The sequence below is a fragment of the Lissotriton vulgaris genome, chromosome 12 (assembly GCF_964263255.1).
Source record: "Lissotriton vulgaris chromosome 12, aLisVul1.2, whole genome shotgun sequence".
In the NCBI taxonomy this organism is placed as follows: Eukaryota; Metazoa; Chordata; class Amphibia; order Caudata; family Salamandridae; genus Lissotriton; species Lissotriton vulgaris.
The window spans coordinates 362949737-362966077 of NC_141700.1; the positions used below are offsets into that span (position 1 = coordinate 362949737).

Sequence of the window (16341 nt, forward strand, 5' to 3'; positions counted from 1 at the left end):
GCAGAGGTTATTGCCACCAAGAAGGCCGCCTTCCAAGTGAGATGCTGCAAGGAGGCCTTGTGTATAGGCTCAAACGGTGTAGACATCAGCCTGGAGAGAACCAGGTTCAACTCCCAGGGAGGAGAAGGATTTCTCACAGGGGGATAGACCTTCTTTAACCCCTGAAGGAAATCCTTAACCACTGGGACCTGAAAAAACGATGTTTGTGTAGGTGATTTTCTGTACGCTACTATGGCAGATAGGTGAACCCTAATAGAAGCGTATTTCAACCCTGATGTCGCTAAGTAAAGGAGGTATGGGAGGACTACCTCTTCTTGCCCTTTGGTGGGATCAAAGCAATGGTCCTTACACCAAATGAAAAATCTTTTCCACTTGAACACATAAGACGCCCTTGTGGAAGGTTTCTTTGCCTCTCTTAAAATATTCATACATTCTGGAGGCAGATTTAAGTGTCCGTATTGCAAGACCTCAGGAGCCATGCAGTCAGGTTCAGCGACGGGAGGTTGGGATGCAGGATCCTCCCGTTCATTTTGCTCAACAGGTCTGGCCTGCACGGCAGACGTCTGTGTGGACACAGCGACAGATGTAATAGGTCTGGATACCACCATTGTCGCGGCCAATCCGGAGCAACTAGGATCATGTCCATGCTCGATCTGATGAGCTTGGCCACCACCTTCGGAATCAGTGCCAGAGGAGGAAACGCATAGGCGAACATTCCTGTCCACTCCAGCAGGAGAGCGTTCCCTTGTGTCCCTGGCCGGTGGAACCTGGACGCGAAGGCGTGGCATTTTGGCGTTTTCGTCGTCCGCGAATAAATCTATGTCTGGACGACCCCAGCAACGAAAGAGTTCTTCGACTACTTCGTCGTTTAGCACCCAGTCTGGCTGATCTTCGAAGTGCCTGCTGAGTGCGTCCGCTTTTGTGTTTAGCTCGCCTGGAAGGTGTACTGCCACCACCGACAGTCCCCGAGCCAGAAGCCAGTGCCAGATTGTCTGGGCCTCCTGAGACAGAGGGCGAGACCGAGTTCCTCCCTGCTTGTTCAGATAGAACATAGTTGTAGTGTTGTCCGTCTGAACCAGGATTTTGTCCGTTGTGATTGCTGGAAGGAACGCTTTGAGCGCCAGATGAACTGCTCGAAGTTCCAGCATGTTGATGTGGTATGTCTGAAGGTTGGTCGACCAGCGACCCTGAATCTGAAGATGACCCATGTGAGCACCCCAACCTTCCAGAGATGCGTCCGTTACCACAGACAGCGAAGGAAGAGGTTGCTGAAAAGGGACTCCCTGCAAGACATTCCGAGGGCGAGTCCACCACTGTATTGAGGTCAGTGCTGCTTGAGATAGGATGATTCGATCCTCCCAATCTCCAGTCGCTTGGTCCCACTGATCTTCCACAGACTCTTGTAGAGGTCGCATCCTCAACCTGGCGTTTGGAATTAGGAAGATGCAGGACGCCATGGAGCCCAGTAGAGACGCTACTTCTCGCACCTTTGGACGAGGAAACTGAAGTAACTTTCTGCATTTCTGCCCCATGGAAGATAGTCTCTCCTGCGAAGGAAACGCTCTTCCTAAATTTGTGTCTAGAACTGCTCCCAGATAGTGGATAGTTTGCGTGGGATGCAGGACTGACTTTTCTGTGTTCACGTGGAGCCCAAGCCTGTGTAGTTGTTGAAGACACAGATGACAGTCTTTGGTGGCTTGACGAGGGGACGGACTCTTCAGGAGCCAGTCGTCTAGATATGGGTACACAAAAAGACCTTTTTTGTGTAGACATGCCGCTACCACTGCCATGCACTTGGTGAACACCCTTGGTGCAGATTTTAGTCCGAACGGAAGTACTTTGTACTGGTAATGCTTGTTCCCTACAAGAAACCTCAAGTACTTCCGATGACCTGGTGTTATAGGAATGTGGAAGTACGCGTCCTGTAAATCCACCGAACACATCCAATCTCCAATTTGTAGATGAGGACATATCTGATGAAGTGCCAGCATGCGAAACTTCTCTTTGACCACCACCTTGTTGAGGGTTCGAAGATCCAAAATCGGTCTGAACTTGTCCTCTTGGTCTCTTTTGGGGACTAGAAAATACCTTGAGTACACTCCTCTCCCCCTTTGGGGTGGGGGTACCTCTTCGATTGCGTTTTTCTTTAAGAGGACGCTCACCTCCCTTTTGAGGAGGTTTAGATGGTACGAGCGAGTCTTTTTTGGAGGAATCGGTTGTGGTCTCTTCCGGAAACGTAGCGCATATCCATTGCGCAGTATATTCAGCACCCACTGATCTTTTGTGATGCTGACCCACTCTGCCAGGTGTTGCGAAGCACTTCCTCCCACTGGAGTGGGTAACGGCGCCAGAGGAAGCCACTGCTCAGGCTTTGCCTCCTCTAGGCGTGGTAGAGGACTGATGATGTCCGCCTCTGCCTCTGCCCGATTTTCCTCCTCTGTATTGTGTCTTCCCTTGTGGCTTGCTCTGAGACCATTGAGGGGTTTGAACCCTCTGTTGGCCTCCCCGGTTCTTGTTGGTCTTGAAGCGTCGCTTGAACGGCTCTTTCTTCTTCTCCAGACCAACCGCCTTCACCGTGTCCAATTCGGTTTTCATGCGGGTCATTTCCTGATCGGCATGTTCCCCAAAGAGTGAAGATCCTGAGAAGGGCAGATTGAGGATGCGTTGCTGGGCATCTGGTTTGAGACCAGTTAAACGCAACCAAGAAGATCTCCTCGCACATACCCCATGTGAGTAGGCATGTCCTGCTAGAAGGGCGTTATCTGCAGATGAACTAATCATTTGGTTTGCCACCAAACAGCCCTCCGTCACTGTTTCCTCAAAGTCCTTCTGGTCCTCCTTGGGCAATTTCTCTTTGAATCGTTCCATGGAGTCCCACAGAGCTCTATCGTACCTGCCGAGAAGTGCTGATGCACTAGAGACTTTCAGGGATGAAGCTGCTGTGCTGCACACTCTGCGTCCCCAAGAATCTTTGGTCTTGCTGTCCTTGTCAGGAGGAACTGAAGAAGAAGGAGCGACTGTGTGATTCTTCTTAGCTGAGGCTACGATAACTGAGTCCGCCGCAGGCTCTCCTTTAACAAAGATTGGATCTGAGTCGGCCGGCCTATACTTTTTCTGGATACGTGCCGGTACCGCCCTGATCGCTGCTGGCGTGAGGAAAACCTCTTTGATTGGGTCCATTATCCCTGGAACCAATGGGAGCAAAGGCCGTGAATATGATTTGTGACGTTGCTGGGCGTTGCTGGGCATCTGGTTTGAGACCAGTTAAACGCAACCAAGAAGATCTCCTCGCACATACCCCATGTGAGTAGGCATGTCCTGCTAGAAGGGCGTTATCTGCAGATGAACTAATCATTTGGTTTGCCACCAAACAGCCCTCCGTCACTGTTTCCTCAAAGTCCTTCTGGTCCTCCTTGGGCAATTTCTCTTTGAATCGTTCCATGGAGTCCCACAGAGCTCTATCATACCTGCCGAGAAGTGCTGATGCACTAGAGACTTTCAGGGATGAAGCTGCTGTGCTGCACACTCTGCGTCCCCAAGAATCTTGGGTCTTGTTGTCCTTGTCAGGAGGAACTGAAGAAGAAGGAGCGACTGTGTGATTCTTCTTAGCTGAGGCTACGATAACTGAGTCCGCCGCAGGCTCTCCTTTAACAAAGATTGGATCTGAGTCGGCCGGCCTATACTTTTTCTGGATACGTGCCGGTACCGCCCTGATCGCTGCTGGCGTGAGGAAAACCTCTTTGATTGGGTCCATTATCCCTGGAACCAATGGGAGCAAAGGCCGTGAATATGATTTGTGACGAAGGGTCTCAAAAATCACAGTAGTGGAAACTTCTGGAACAGCCATTTCTATTTGAAGTTTGTGAGCGCCCCTTTGTAAAACGTCCAGGTATGTGTTGACGTCGTCAAGCGGGGAAGCTCTGGAGCGAGGGCTGTCTGCCAGCGTTGGGGAGTAATCCCCTTTAGAAGATCTCGAAGAAGATGAGGAGGAGGATGATGGTGTTCTCCTTCTCCTGTGGTGAGATTTTTCCTTCCTCACTGGCGATCTTCTCGGTCGATCTTCCCTTCGAGGAGAACGTGATTCTCTCCGATGCTCCCTTCGTGGAGATCTCGACCTCTCAGTTCGTACCTCCCTTCTCGGTGTTCGAGACCTGGGATGCTCCCTCCGTGGTGATCGGGAGACCCTGGGGGTATGCGACCTTTCCGCTCTCCTCTCCCGAGAGCGTGAACGGTGCCTGATAGGACTCTGTCTGTCTGCCTCTTCTATCAGTCTCTGAAGAGGTGACCTGTGGAGTGGGCTTACATATCTTTGCAGCCTCTCCGTCGCTCCAGAATCCTTCCACTTGCTCAACGGAGCATTCCATCTTGGCGCGTGTAATGGCTGCCTTTTTGCTGGCTCTTTGGAGAAGGAGAATGATGGAGAGTGACTCCAGCCTATCACCCCCATAGCATAGGGATTAGGACTATAGACAGGGCCCCTGTCTTACATATATTAGGGCATTTTCGTGCCATTTTCCTTAAAGTAAGGCTTATGAATTTAAGTTAGGGGATAGATATATAAGTATTAGTCATGATTTGCTCATTTGCTAACATGCTGGGCTATTTTCCATGGAGCTATGCATATTGTGGGCTCCGTAGGCCTTAAACGAGACAGACTCCTTTTTGCTTTCTGCCCGGTAGCCGAGAAGGCCTTCTAGGTCAAGTGTGATGTTATAGTTTTAAGCTGTTGTTCGCTTGGAGAGAACCGGTTCAGGCTGGCCCTTATCGAAGGAATGTATTTTTCTCCACTCCGAAGACACAACTTCAGGCCGGCCGGCTGGGAAAGTGTCCTTGGTACGGGGAGGTACAAGAATTTGGTGGGCGGCAGGTTACTGGCCGTGAATTTCCATGAAGGAACGGGCTTTGATATTAGCGAAGGTGTTAGTCAGTTTGTCAGTTAGTCCGTAGGCGGCATCTAGCCGTTAGCATCTCTGCCATTATTCATCTTATGGTGGACAGTCGCCATCTTTGAAGTTCGAGAAAGATTTAAGACCGAAACTCTCTGAGAAAGACTGAACGAGAAGTAGCGCGGAGCGCACTGATACAGAGAGAGAGAGAGACGGTAGCTAATAATCAGCAAGGTTCCGGTGTCCTGAAGGGAAGCAGACGAGGTTGAGCCTAGCGGTGCAGACGTGTACTTGTGACGGCTGGGGGTGACTGCAAGGCGAGCCAGGATACAGAGACGAGAAGGGAACCTAGATGACTGCCGAGTCCAGACTTCCTATTAATCAGGTGACGTCCGACCAACTTTAATAGAATGTGCACTCTAATCTTTACCTTTTCTTTGCAGAAGTTATGTTGCATAGTAATGTGATGTGTGTCTATTGTCAATAAATACCCTAATTCTTATAGAATTATCGTGTACCTGGTGTTCATGTTCAATCTTGGTAAACTTATATCCTAGTTGGGAATTGTTTATGTGAACGGATGGGAAATCCCGATCAGGTAAATGGTGATCAAACAAAGAGGGAGTGAGTGGACCTTTGATGCCAAGAGCAGGGAGTACACTATATAATTTGGAACTATATTCAAAGTCATTATTGTAGTTTTATCCCGAGTAGATAACTGAGATACTATCCCGATAACTGTTCATAGGAATGTGGTCGTCGTTGATATACGGCGTTAGTGAGAACACTGGGGAGGATGACCAGTGTGTATACCCACTGGATTGTGGCTTGAATAAGTGAGAGCACTAGGAGGTCGAACTAGTGTGTAGTTTTGCAGGATTGCAAACAGTTTGGAAAAGGGAGCATTGGGTTCTGCAGGCCCGTGTGTAGACGCACCGGATTGTGCGTCATATCTGCCCGAGGGTAGAACGGTCTGGGTCGGGGTGGCCGCGAGACCAACTGATGTGAATAAGATATTGTAGAAAATCCATACATGTATATTGTCATTCCCCATCCTTAGGTGCGATCTATATATATCTGTATATCTATCCATTGTGAATACGATCTGAGGAGGGAAGATGAGTACGTTTTGGCTGGGTCATAGGGGCCCCTGGGGGCTGATCCCATCTAAACAGAAAATCCAGCCATTACAGCGCGAGTGTTGTCTTTCGCTGGGTCAACGGACTTCTACTCCTGGAAGAGGACCTCGATGAGCTAGAGGTACTTGAGGAGGAATGGTGAGAAGCCGATTGAGTCACCAAAATAGTTGAAGGCACTGAAGGGGATTTTCGTCTCACCGGTGTTGGAAGACGTCTTAAGAGTCTTTCCCTTGACGTTGAACGCCTCTGCGGCGTCGACGGAGTGATAACCTTCGACGTCCAACGCCTCGACGATGACCTGTGTTCTCTCGACGTCGACCTGTGATGTCGAGCCGATGACGGAGTCTTCTCCCTCGACGTCGAACGGCGTCGCCCTGCCTTCGACGGAGGTCTCGACATCGAACGGCGTCGCCCTGCCGTCGACGGAGGTCTCGACGTCGAACGGCGTTGCCCTGCCGTCCACGGAGGTCTCGACGTCGAACGGCGTTGCCCTGCCGTCGACGGAGGTCTCGACGTCGACCGACGTTGGTCTGTCGGCGACGGAGATGGCAATCGACGGTGTCCCGTCGTCGACGATGCCCTTGATGTCGACCTGGCATGTGGTGACGGCAGAGGATCGGACATCCTCAACGTCGAGCGCCGACACGCCTTCGACGATGATCCCTTCCTCGACGACGATCGTCCGAGGGGGCTCTTGCTCCACGACGCCGAGCGCCTCCGTGGAGACGTCGGCGGAGGTGTCACACTCTTCGAAGCATGTCGACGTTGAGACGACGGCGAGTGTATTCTGTCCCTCGACGCCGACCGTCGCCTGGTTGACGGCGGCGGAGTTGACTTACGTCTTGACGCCGATCTTCTCGTCGACGGAGATCTCGTGGCTTCTCTCGACGCCGATCGTCGCCTAGTCGACGACGGCGGAGCTTTCTTCGACGTCGGTGAACCTCTTTTCGACGACGATTTCCTCATCGACGCCGGTCCCGACGTCGACGGAGCTTTTTCTTTCGAACTGTCCATCAGATGCCGTTTTTTCAGCGCCGAGCCCGGCGCTGAGGTTGATGGACGCTCTGACTTGCCTTTGGAGGGAGTTCTGGGTCTCTTTGAACTCTTCCTCTCTGTAGATCTTCCCCTCATGGATCTCTGGGCCAGACCATAGAGCCTGTTCCTCTCTCTGTCTTTTAAAGTCCTGTCAGACAGATTTTGACAATGAGAACAGTCTTTTGGATCATGATCTTCTGGCAAGCATAAAATACAGACCTCATGAGAGTCCGTTTTTGCCTTCTTGTGGCCACAAGAAGGGCAATCATCAAATAATGAGGGCATCCTGACAGGAAAACCTCACAAAAATTCGACTGCTAAGCAGTTATTTACTTGACCCTGATGTTACAAGTCAAAGTAAATCAAAAAATTGTTCTTTTGAAGATTTTCTGACTGAAAAAGGCAGAAAAAATGTGGAGCTGTGTATCCAGGGTCCTTCCTGAAGGAGCCGGAAAGAACAACTGACCTAACTGTAACCCCTGAGGCATGATGGGAAGCTAGGGGCAGAGGTGCCTTAAAGGCACAGCGTCAGTTCTAGTACATGCAGCTACAGGTTAGCTTTTCAGTCTTTTTAGACTGGGTATTTGCAATGCAGCCTGGGAGCTGTATATGCTTACAGTGTGTTATAAGAATTTCTACTGTTTTCTAAGCATTAAAACAGTTTCTAAACAAGCATTGGTGTTGTTTCTCATGTTTCTAATGCTAATACAAATGTATGGTGGAAATTCTTCACAGCATATTCCAGCTCTACTGTTTTATTTGGCTGCAATTGCTTATTTTTATATATATTTATTTATATATATATGTATATGTATATGTGGGGCACATATAATATATTGTTTCCGGGGTCCCGCGCATGGGCGGGAATATTCTAATGCTTATGACTATTGATGAGGATCCCCTGGAAGAGAACTTTTGGTTCCTTATATCCCCTCCAGAAATCTGCGTTCCACTGATAAGTCTCTGCTATCGGTACCCCGCGTCCGCAGAGCTAAATGGGGTGGCAGAGCTTTCTCTAGCTTAGCACCGAAAATGTGGAACGCTTTACCTGTGGAAATTAAGTCCCTTCCTACTATGCAGTCCTTTAGAAAGGCCCTGAAGACTCAGCTATTTGCCAAAGCCTACCTGTAGTTTTGTTTTGCCCTCTTTTGAACTTTTTTGATCGGCGCCTTGATGCTTTCGAGTTTTAGTTGCGCAATATAAGTTATTTTTTCATTTCATTTCATTTCATTTCAAGACCCGGACTGGGCGCTCGAATACCGCCAATAGGAGGCGTACCGCTTAAACCACGCCAGGCTGGCTTGTATTGGACACATTCTTGCAGACTTCGCCTACACCTGGGCTGTGTCTTGAGATGGCCCTGAGGCCTTAGACATGGCTGGTGAGTCCAGGACTGCAGAACCCCGCCCTGGCCCAGGGTGGCTTGTTTCACAGGGCCCAGGACACTGTGCACGAGCAGGAAGGCTCCTCTGCACAGGGTCCCTCATCCAAGCTCTTCAGAGTGGGCTGGACCTGGGGCCCGAGTGTATGTCAGTTTCCGTGGGGTGGGTGGGGGTGAAGGCCTGGCCACTGAGAACGGACAGACCACTATGTTGTCTTAGCTGAGACAGCTTGGTTAGAAGGCGGCACTCCCTGCTACATGCATCAGTATCTCTCTTAATCTCTATCATCACTGCCCCTTCTCTGCCATGTGTCTACAATCGCGATCTGCCCGCTTTTCCTCTCTCCCCCTCTTTAGTTATTTTTCTCCGTCCTCACCTTCTCTTTATTCCCTTTTCTCTTCCCACTCCTTCTTTTCCCTCTTTGTTGCCCTGCAGTCTTTCTTTTCTCTCCTCTCTCCTGCCTGCCCCACATCTCCTTTTAGTTCCTGAAGCAGAGGTCTTTGGGTTGGGTGAGGAGGGTGGGCTCCAATCTATGATTTTGCTTTTCTTTTTTTCAAGCATAAGATAGACAGTGGGGTGGGCTGGCGAAAGCATCCTAAAAACTGGCCCTGAAATGATAGCTCTCTGTTCTGTGCCGGGGCCTCCTGATTTGCATGAAAACGCCTTGTAGGGTTTAATGAGTGTCTGGGCGCGCAGGCTGAAGCGGCCCGCGCTCGTTGGCCCTGGAAACCCCATTGTGCATATACATCTTGTAAGGAGGGGTAGAGTCGGTTCTCTTCACCGTGGAGCTGCCATAAACCAGAACGTGTGTCAGCGATGCCCTATCTTCTTTTATAGTGCCTTGTCATCGTCACATGATGCGTTCAATTACATAACTTTTGTATCTTGTGATGGGGCTTCAAGCGCTATATCCCGTTTCAAAGCAGTGCTTCCGGATTGGGAAGTAAAGGACATACATTGTGTGGTCATCCAGCAGTGATGGCGTGTACTCCCTGTTTCGGGCGTGACTGCCCGAGCCAACCTTTACTATAGAATTTATATAGTGTTTAATGTAAAGCTAACAAGTGCAGCAAAGCTCTTAAATTCCCATCATAGGCAGTGAACAGGTACCTGCGTCGAAGCATGTGGTGCTACAGAACAATGTTAGTAGGGGCAGAAGCGTATCTACCTGGAGCTGACCCTACGACGTGCATCAGCCCTGCCAAGTACCACGCATCAGGCGTTAGAGTAACGCATTTCAGTGTGGTGGTCCGCATCACCGCACTGAAATACACAGTCACACATTCTAGCGCAGCCTCAGCTGTCAAGCTGAGCGCTGCTATAATGCACCATACTGACTAAAAGCTGTGGCAGAGCGCTACTCCCGGCAGGCCAAGAGGGCTGGCTGAGGTGCTTGCAGCTCTACCAGCTACTCTGCTACAATGTAACATAGGAAACCACAGGGCCCCAACAGCATTACATTTATTAACATCAGGAGTCCCTGCTCCTACCGACAGAACCTGATGAGGTTAGGACCTCTGAAACACAGTTTAATAGGCGAGTCCGGCCTGCCGCCTGTAGCATGACCTGGCGTCAGTTCATGAGATCATGATCGAATAAACGCTTGACAGCTGGTGGCAGTGGCAGCACAGCTCGCCACCGCTCACACTGCAGCAGTTAATTGGGAGATCCGTCCCGCGACTGGACCCGACCCCACCTTACTTGAACCCGATCAGACTAGTGCTAGTAGTGGCAGTGCCGCTTCTCACTCTGCAGTAAATATTCCCGCAGCTGGACCCGACCCCACCTGTGCTGGTGGCAGAGTGAATGTGTGGATGAACTGGCAGCAGCCGGAGTGTTCCTCAGCAGCACAGAACACATGTAGCTCAGCCAGAATCATGCGGCGTTGCCGCGGGAGTCCACGAGTTGTTGCAGTCACGTCCCGCTAATTGCCGCTGGCTCGCTTCACAAAGAGTAAGTGCCTGGGTGACAGGTATCTTCTTCTAGGCTAGTTAAGTTGCTAATGCTAATATATAGTTTCTTGTTGCTCATAGGGAGCACTCATTCTTTAGGTCTCACCTGTCCACAGCTTTTTGGGTGGCCTAGAGCGTGCGGTTAAGCGCACAATAACGTGCATTCCTCGCATCACTCGTGGGCACCCTTACAGGGCGTGATCAGGCGCCATTTGGCTTTCCTCTCGCTTGCTCTCCCAAGCGCGCGCTTCAATGCTCCTCCCCCACCCCCACCACTGACTGCGTCTCGCGGCCTGGAACAAGCAGCTGTGGCAGGAAAAGAAAACATTACTCTCCCTCCCCTCCCCTTACTTTCCCTCCCCTGCAGCCCTCCTATGCGCTTCTGTCAAAAACTGTCAAAAAATGGCAGTGAGTAGTAAGATCCTCCGATCACGGGCACGCGTCTTGTTCCCCAGTGTTGCTGCTTGTCTCCTTTACTCTTTCCCTCTCCTCCCACTTTCTTCCCTCTCCCTCTCGTATACCACCTTCTTCTCAACATTCTTTCCTATGTTCAATATTCCCTCGCTCCACCTCTTCCCCCTCGCCTCTTCCCGTCCACCTTTCCCCTCTTGTCTTCCCTCATTCCATCTTCTTTCTCGCCTCCCTTCTCTGGCCTACTGTCTTTCACTTGGACCCCTCAGCCTTTTCCCTGCTCCTTTCATGAGGCGTGTTTACAGTATACGTATTTATGGCGGGGTGACAGCTCTCCGTCTGACAGTCTGTGAGCGTTAAGAGGCTTCCTGCTTTTCTGCCCTCCGCCCCCCCAGCACACTCGCTGTCCGGGCCACTCCTGGCAGGCTGAGCGGTGGGGGCTCGACAGCCCGCTAGATTGTGTACAAGCTTATTTTGCACAAGGATTATTGCATCAGGGCATAAATGTAGGAAATGGACTATGAACCCATTGCAAAAAATGCATCACACATCTATTGCTCTTAAGACTTTAATACGGACAGCGGATTTTTAACTAAAACCTAGACCCTGAATAACTTTTTAAAACATGTACAAACATATTTACCAAATTTCTTAAGAAAGAGGGCCCTATCCATGCATTGTGTTACCAAACAAAGTCGAATTCATGCATCAAGTAAACAATGTATTGATTTAAAATCCCAAATTGAATTCAGAAAATCAGGTTGGCCTGAATTTCACATTTATAACGTACCCTCACGAATGTGCAAATTCTGGCAGTATGTCAGAATTATCACATACATAAATTTAAGGTCAGGTTTGGGAGTTTAGGCACTTCTGGGAGTGGCACGTTACAAAGGAAATCTAAACATTTAAAAAATCAAAGCAGTGGTTGTCACATAAATTGCAAGTAATTTCTGACTTCCTACACATATGCCTCAGCATTACCCAGCACAACCACAGCATCACTCAGCGCCACAACAGCATCACTCAGCGCCACCACAGCATCACTCAGCGCCACCACAGCATCACTCAGCGTCACCAAAACATCACTCAGCGCCACCACAGCATCACTCAGCCCCACCACAGCATCACGCAGCACCACCACTGCATCACTAAGTACTAGCACAACCTCACTCAGCGTAACAACAGCAACACGCAGCACCACCACAGCGTCACTCAAGGCCACAACAATATTGCTCAGGGCCACAACAGCATCACTCAGCGCCACCACAGCATCACTCTATGCCACCACAGCAACACTCAGCACCACCTCCGCATAACTCAGCACCACCACAGCTTCACTCAGCGACAACCCATCATCACTCAGGGCCAACACTGCATCATTTAACAACACCCCAGGATAGCTCAGCACCACCACAGCATCACTCAGCACCAACACAGCATCACTCAGGGACACAACAATATAACTCAGGGTCACCACAGCATCACTCACCTTCACCACAGCATCACTCAGCACCACCACAACGTCACTCATCGCCACCACAGCATCACTCAGCACCACCACAGCATCACTCAGGAACACCACTGCATCACTCAGTACCACCACAGCATCACTATGCGCTACCACAGCATCACTCAGCGCCACCACAGCATAACTCAGGGCCAGCAGAGCATCACTCAACGACACAACAGCATCACTTTTTAATTACAACTTCTGAGCATGCTGCACAGCAGCCACACTTCTCTACAGCACAGCTTAGAAACTTTGGCAAAGTCAATAGCTCTACATAAACACTTAATAGTGTTTAGGACATTATAAGTGTTTATCCAGCACTATATCTTTGATTAAACAACACCCAGTGTTGCATGGCTAAACACATATAAGGTCCCACAAGCGAGACCTATTGGCTATGCCAATGCTTGTTTTGATTTCTGTCTATACTTGGTGCTCTTTGAGAATCTTACTCAAAGCATCAGATTTCAATGTTGTATCATCCCCAAGTAAATGGGCAAGTATGTTCTGTTAAATGCTATTTAAAATGTATATCATTCTCACAAGGTATCTTCTTACTAACAGTTCAGAGAGTGGCAAACAAGAAAGAGAAGCCATAGCTGCTTGTCGAATGCCTGCTTAGTGAGCCATGACTTTAGTGCTTTACTACAAGGGGCCACTTGAGTAATCAACAGAATACTTCTTGGGAGGGCATTCCCCTCATTAGGCCCCAGCGATGGAAAAACGGCACACTCCTCCTCTACTTTTTTAAAATCTGGGCACCACCAATACATTCGTAGATGCAGATCAGAGAGTCCTTTTAGGGGAATTGCTTGAAATTAGATGTTTAAGAAACCTCAGTAACATCCATTTAAAAGATTTAAAAAACAGCAGAAACTTTAAATATAATTCGCTGTTTAATGGGCAGCCAGTGAAGATTCTTCAGATAATAACATTAAATAATTCATTGCCCAGTCAGTGCTTTCCTTCATAAAGGAAAAGTACTTTATTGTACCCACACCAAATATTCAGATAAAATAATAAATATTTAGAGGTTTGCAGGTGGGGTTAAAATTGGAGCCTCTCCTAAACCCTCATAAACAGACCTTGCCGAAAAACCGGGGGCAAATCATGTACTCTAAAGTAATAATGCATGGGGCGTCTAACCCTGTAAATATAGTCTGTTCCCATTATCTGTGGGGTGCCACACCACAAATTAGACACCACCAAAACCTGAATCAGACTTCTGTAATTGTCTTTTACAGAAAACATATAGGGTATCTCACAATCAAAAATCCCTGCTGGATTTGTCAAGATGTTCTACCTTCAATTTATGAAGTCCATAGTCTTTGTCAGTGCATTATTTTTTTAATCAAAACACGGTTCCACTGGAGTTGACGTACATTAACTTTTCCTAATGCGCAAGTCGTCTACTGGCTTTAAGAATGGCTTTAAAAAAAATTATAAACAGTAAAGAAAACAGCCGTTACAATTAAACTTTCTTTGTTAGCAGTGGTCGTCCAGCAACGTATCCTGTCCAACAACGCAAAGCGTCTTCCAGACATGCCCCAGAGGCTAGTTGCTCAGGGTGTCCTGTCTTTCCTCGGCATGCACTTCTCTCTCTCCTGGAAGACCTGGAGTTCTAATAATGTAATTTTGCCAAGGGACAAGCCACTGCTCAAGGCAATTCCTCCCAGATATATGTTTCTGTTCTGTGGGTAACCTCGTCCCTGTTGGCCACAATGTATATATTTGTAGGTCTTATGGGACGTGCTGCACCTATCCTCCTTTTCTTGAACAGGGACGGTGGCAGTCAGCCTCTGGTGCCATCCTCCAGGGGTCTCCTGAGCCCACATTTTTTTTATTGAAATACCTGCACCTCTGGCACTGTTGCTTTCTTCTACTTAGCATCAACGTAACAATATTACGGGCAGTACTACTAGTAGTAATAGTACTGCTTGCATTATTACAACTTGTGGTGTACTCATGACAATATTCAAAGAACCAGGGGCCAGATATAGGTAGGCTTTTACAGGTCGGTAACGGCCGAAATCGGCCGTTACCGACCGGGAAAAGCCTTTTCCTATGTAGGAGGATATTTTACCAATTCGGTAAATAACGAATCGGTATTTACCGATTCGGATTCGGCATTTACCGAATCATCATTTACCGATTCGGTATTTACCGAATCATCATTTACCGATTCGGTATTTACCGAATCGGTAAATGAGATGTAGGAAGTACTGTAAACAGTGCTTCTGGGCTTTAAGAATTCGTTATTTACCACCAACTATTAGTTGGTGGTAAATAAGGAATTCCTATGTAAATGCATTAATGTGCATTTACACCTGTGCCATGTGACAGACATACATGCCCTTAGGGCATGCATGTATGCCACATGTGCACACCAGCACTAATCAGGGGTGCAACAGGGTGTCAAAGTGACACCCTGCCACCCTTGACTTTTACCCAATTTTATCGAATCGGTAATTACCGATTCGGTAATTGACATTCATTCCTATGGGCCTCCAGGCCCAAAGAAATCAATGGCAAATACCAAATTGGTAAATACCGATTTGGTAAATACCGAATCTTACCGATTCAGTATTTTTTACCAAATTATTATCTACATTGCAATTACCGATTCGAAAATACCGACTCAGTAAAATTCGGTATTTTCGAATCGGTAATTTACAATTACCTACATCTAGCCCGTAGTGTAGTCAGTGAAATAGTAGCTTTTTTATTCATATTGGAAGTGCGGTAGCATTTACTATTACTAGCAAGCAACATAGTAGTATTTGAAGAGTTAATTCTAGCACTGATCGAAGAATGTATAGCACTAATAATGCTGAGGTAATACTTAGAGGGGGAAAATGATCCAGTTCAGCATGGGACGGGATGAAGACAGGTGTGGTAATTCATGTTGTCCAGTTACAGACTGAACATCACAGCACCAAATCCTACCATTAGCTACCTGAAAAGTGCCAGAACGGTATTGCTGACTAATTTCCACGACTTGTTCTGAATATGGGCGCTATTTTTTGTGGTTCAGGAATATTAATCAGTTTTAAGTAGGTCAGTGCGATTTACAACAGCATAACTACGAGCAATTCTCGAAATTAAGCCATTACACCACATCAGTGATTTTCAAGGTTGTCCAGGTGAAAAAACTATCACAGGAGAACTTGGACAACACAAACAAACAGGACGTGAGCGTAGGCTGTTCGCACCACTTGTATTTTTTTGTGCAAAATGTATCCCCACCACCAAAATGGACATGAGGATGCAATTGGTGCTAAAATACAGCTCTAGGGCCAGATGTAGGTAGCCTAATACCGGTCGGTAACCGCCGAAATTACCGAATTTCGACCGTTACCGACCGGTATTAGGCTTTTGCGATGTAGGTGGCCAATTTACAGATTCAGTAATTTACCGAATCTGTATTTTAAGGAATCCGTAAATTATCGATTCCTTAAAATACCGAATCGGAAAATTACCGATTCTGCAATGTAGGGAGCACTCAAATGAGCGAATTGCATAGTTAAGGATTCTGTATTTACCACCAACTAAAAGTTGGTGGTAAATATCGAAAACCTTCTGGAAAAGCATTTGTGTGCATTTCCAAAACTGCCATGTGGCAGACATACATGCCCTGTGCCACATGTGCACACATGCACGATTCAGGGGTGCAACAGGGCGTCAATGTGCCACCCTGCCACCCTTGAATGTGTTCCCCCATTACCGAATCGGTATTTACCGATTCGGTAAATCCCATTCATTCCTATAGGCCTCCAGGCCCTTAGGAATGAATGGGAATTACCGAATCGTACCGATACTACGGTAATACTTACCGAATTTTTTCCTACATAGCATTTAACGATTCTAAAATACCGAATCAGTAAATTTCGGTATTTTAGAATCAGTAAATTAGGATTACCTACATCTGGCCCTAAATGCCATATTTGTATTTTGCTTAATTTTTTCCAACATTTCGCGTAAGCACACAAAAGAAAGTTCATAAACTTATCACACTTTAACTTT

The 16341-nt window shown here is 47.9% G+C and overlaps 1 protein-coding gene across 3 annotated transcripts in view; it reads right to left on the reverse strand.

The window, feature by feature from the left end:
* SLC7A9 (solute carrier family 7 member 9) overlaps window positions 1-16341 on the reverse strand; it is a 1176401-nt gene that overhangs the window by 470134 nt on the left and 689926 nt on the right. The window lies entirely within an intron of this gene.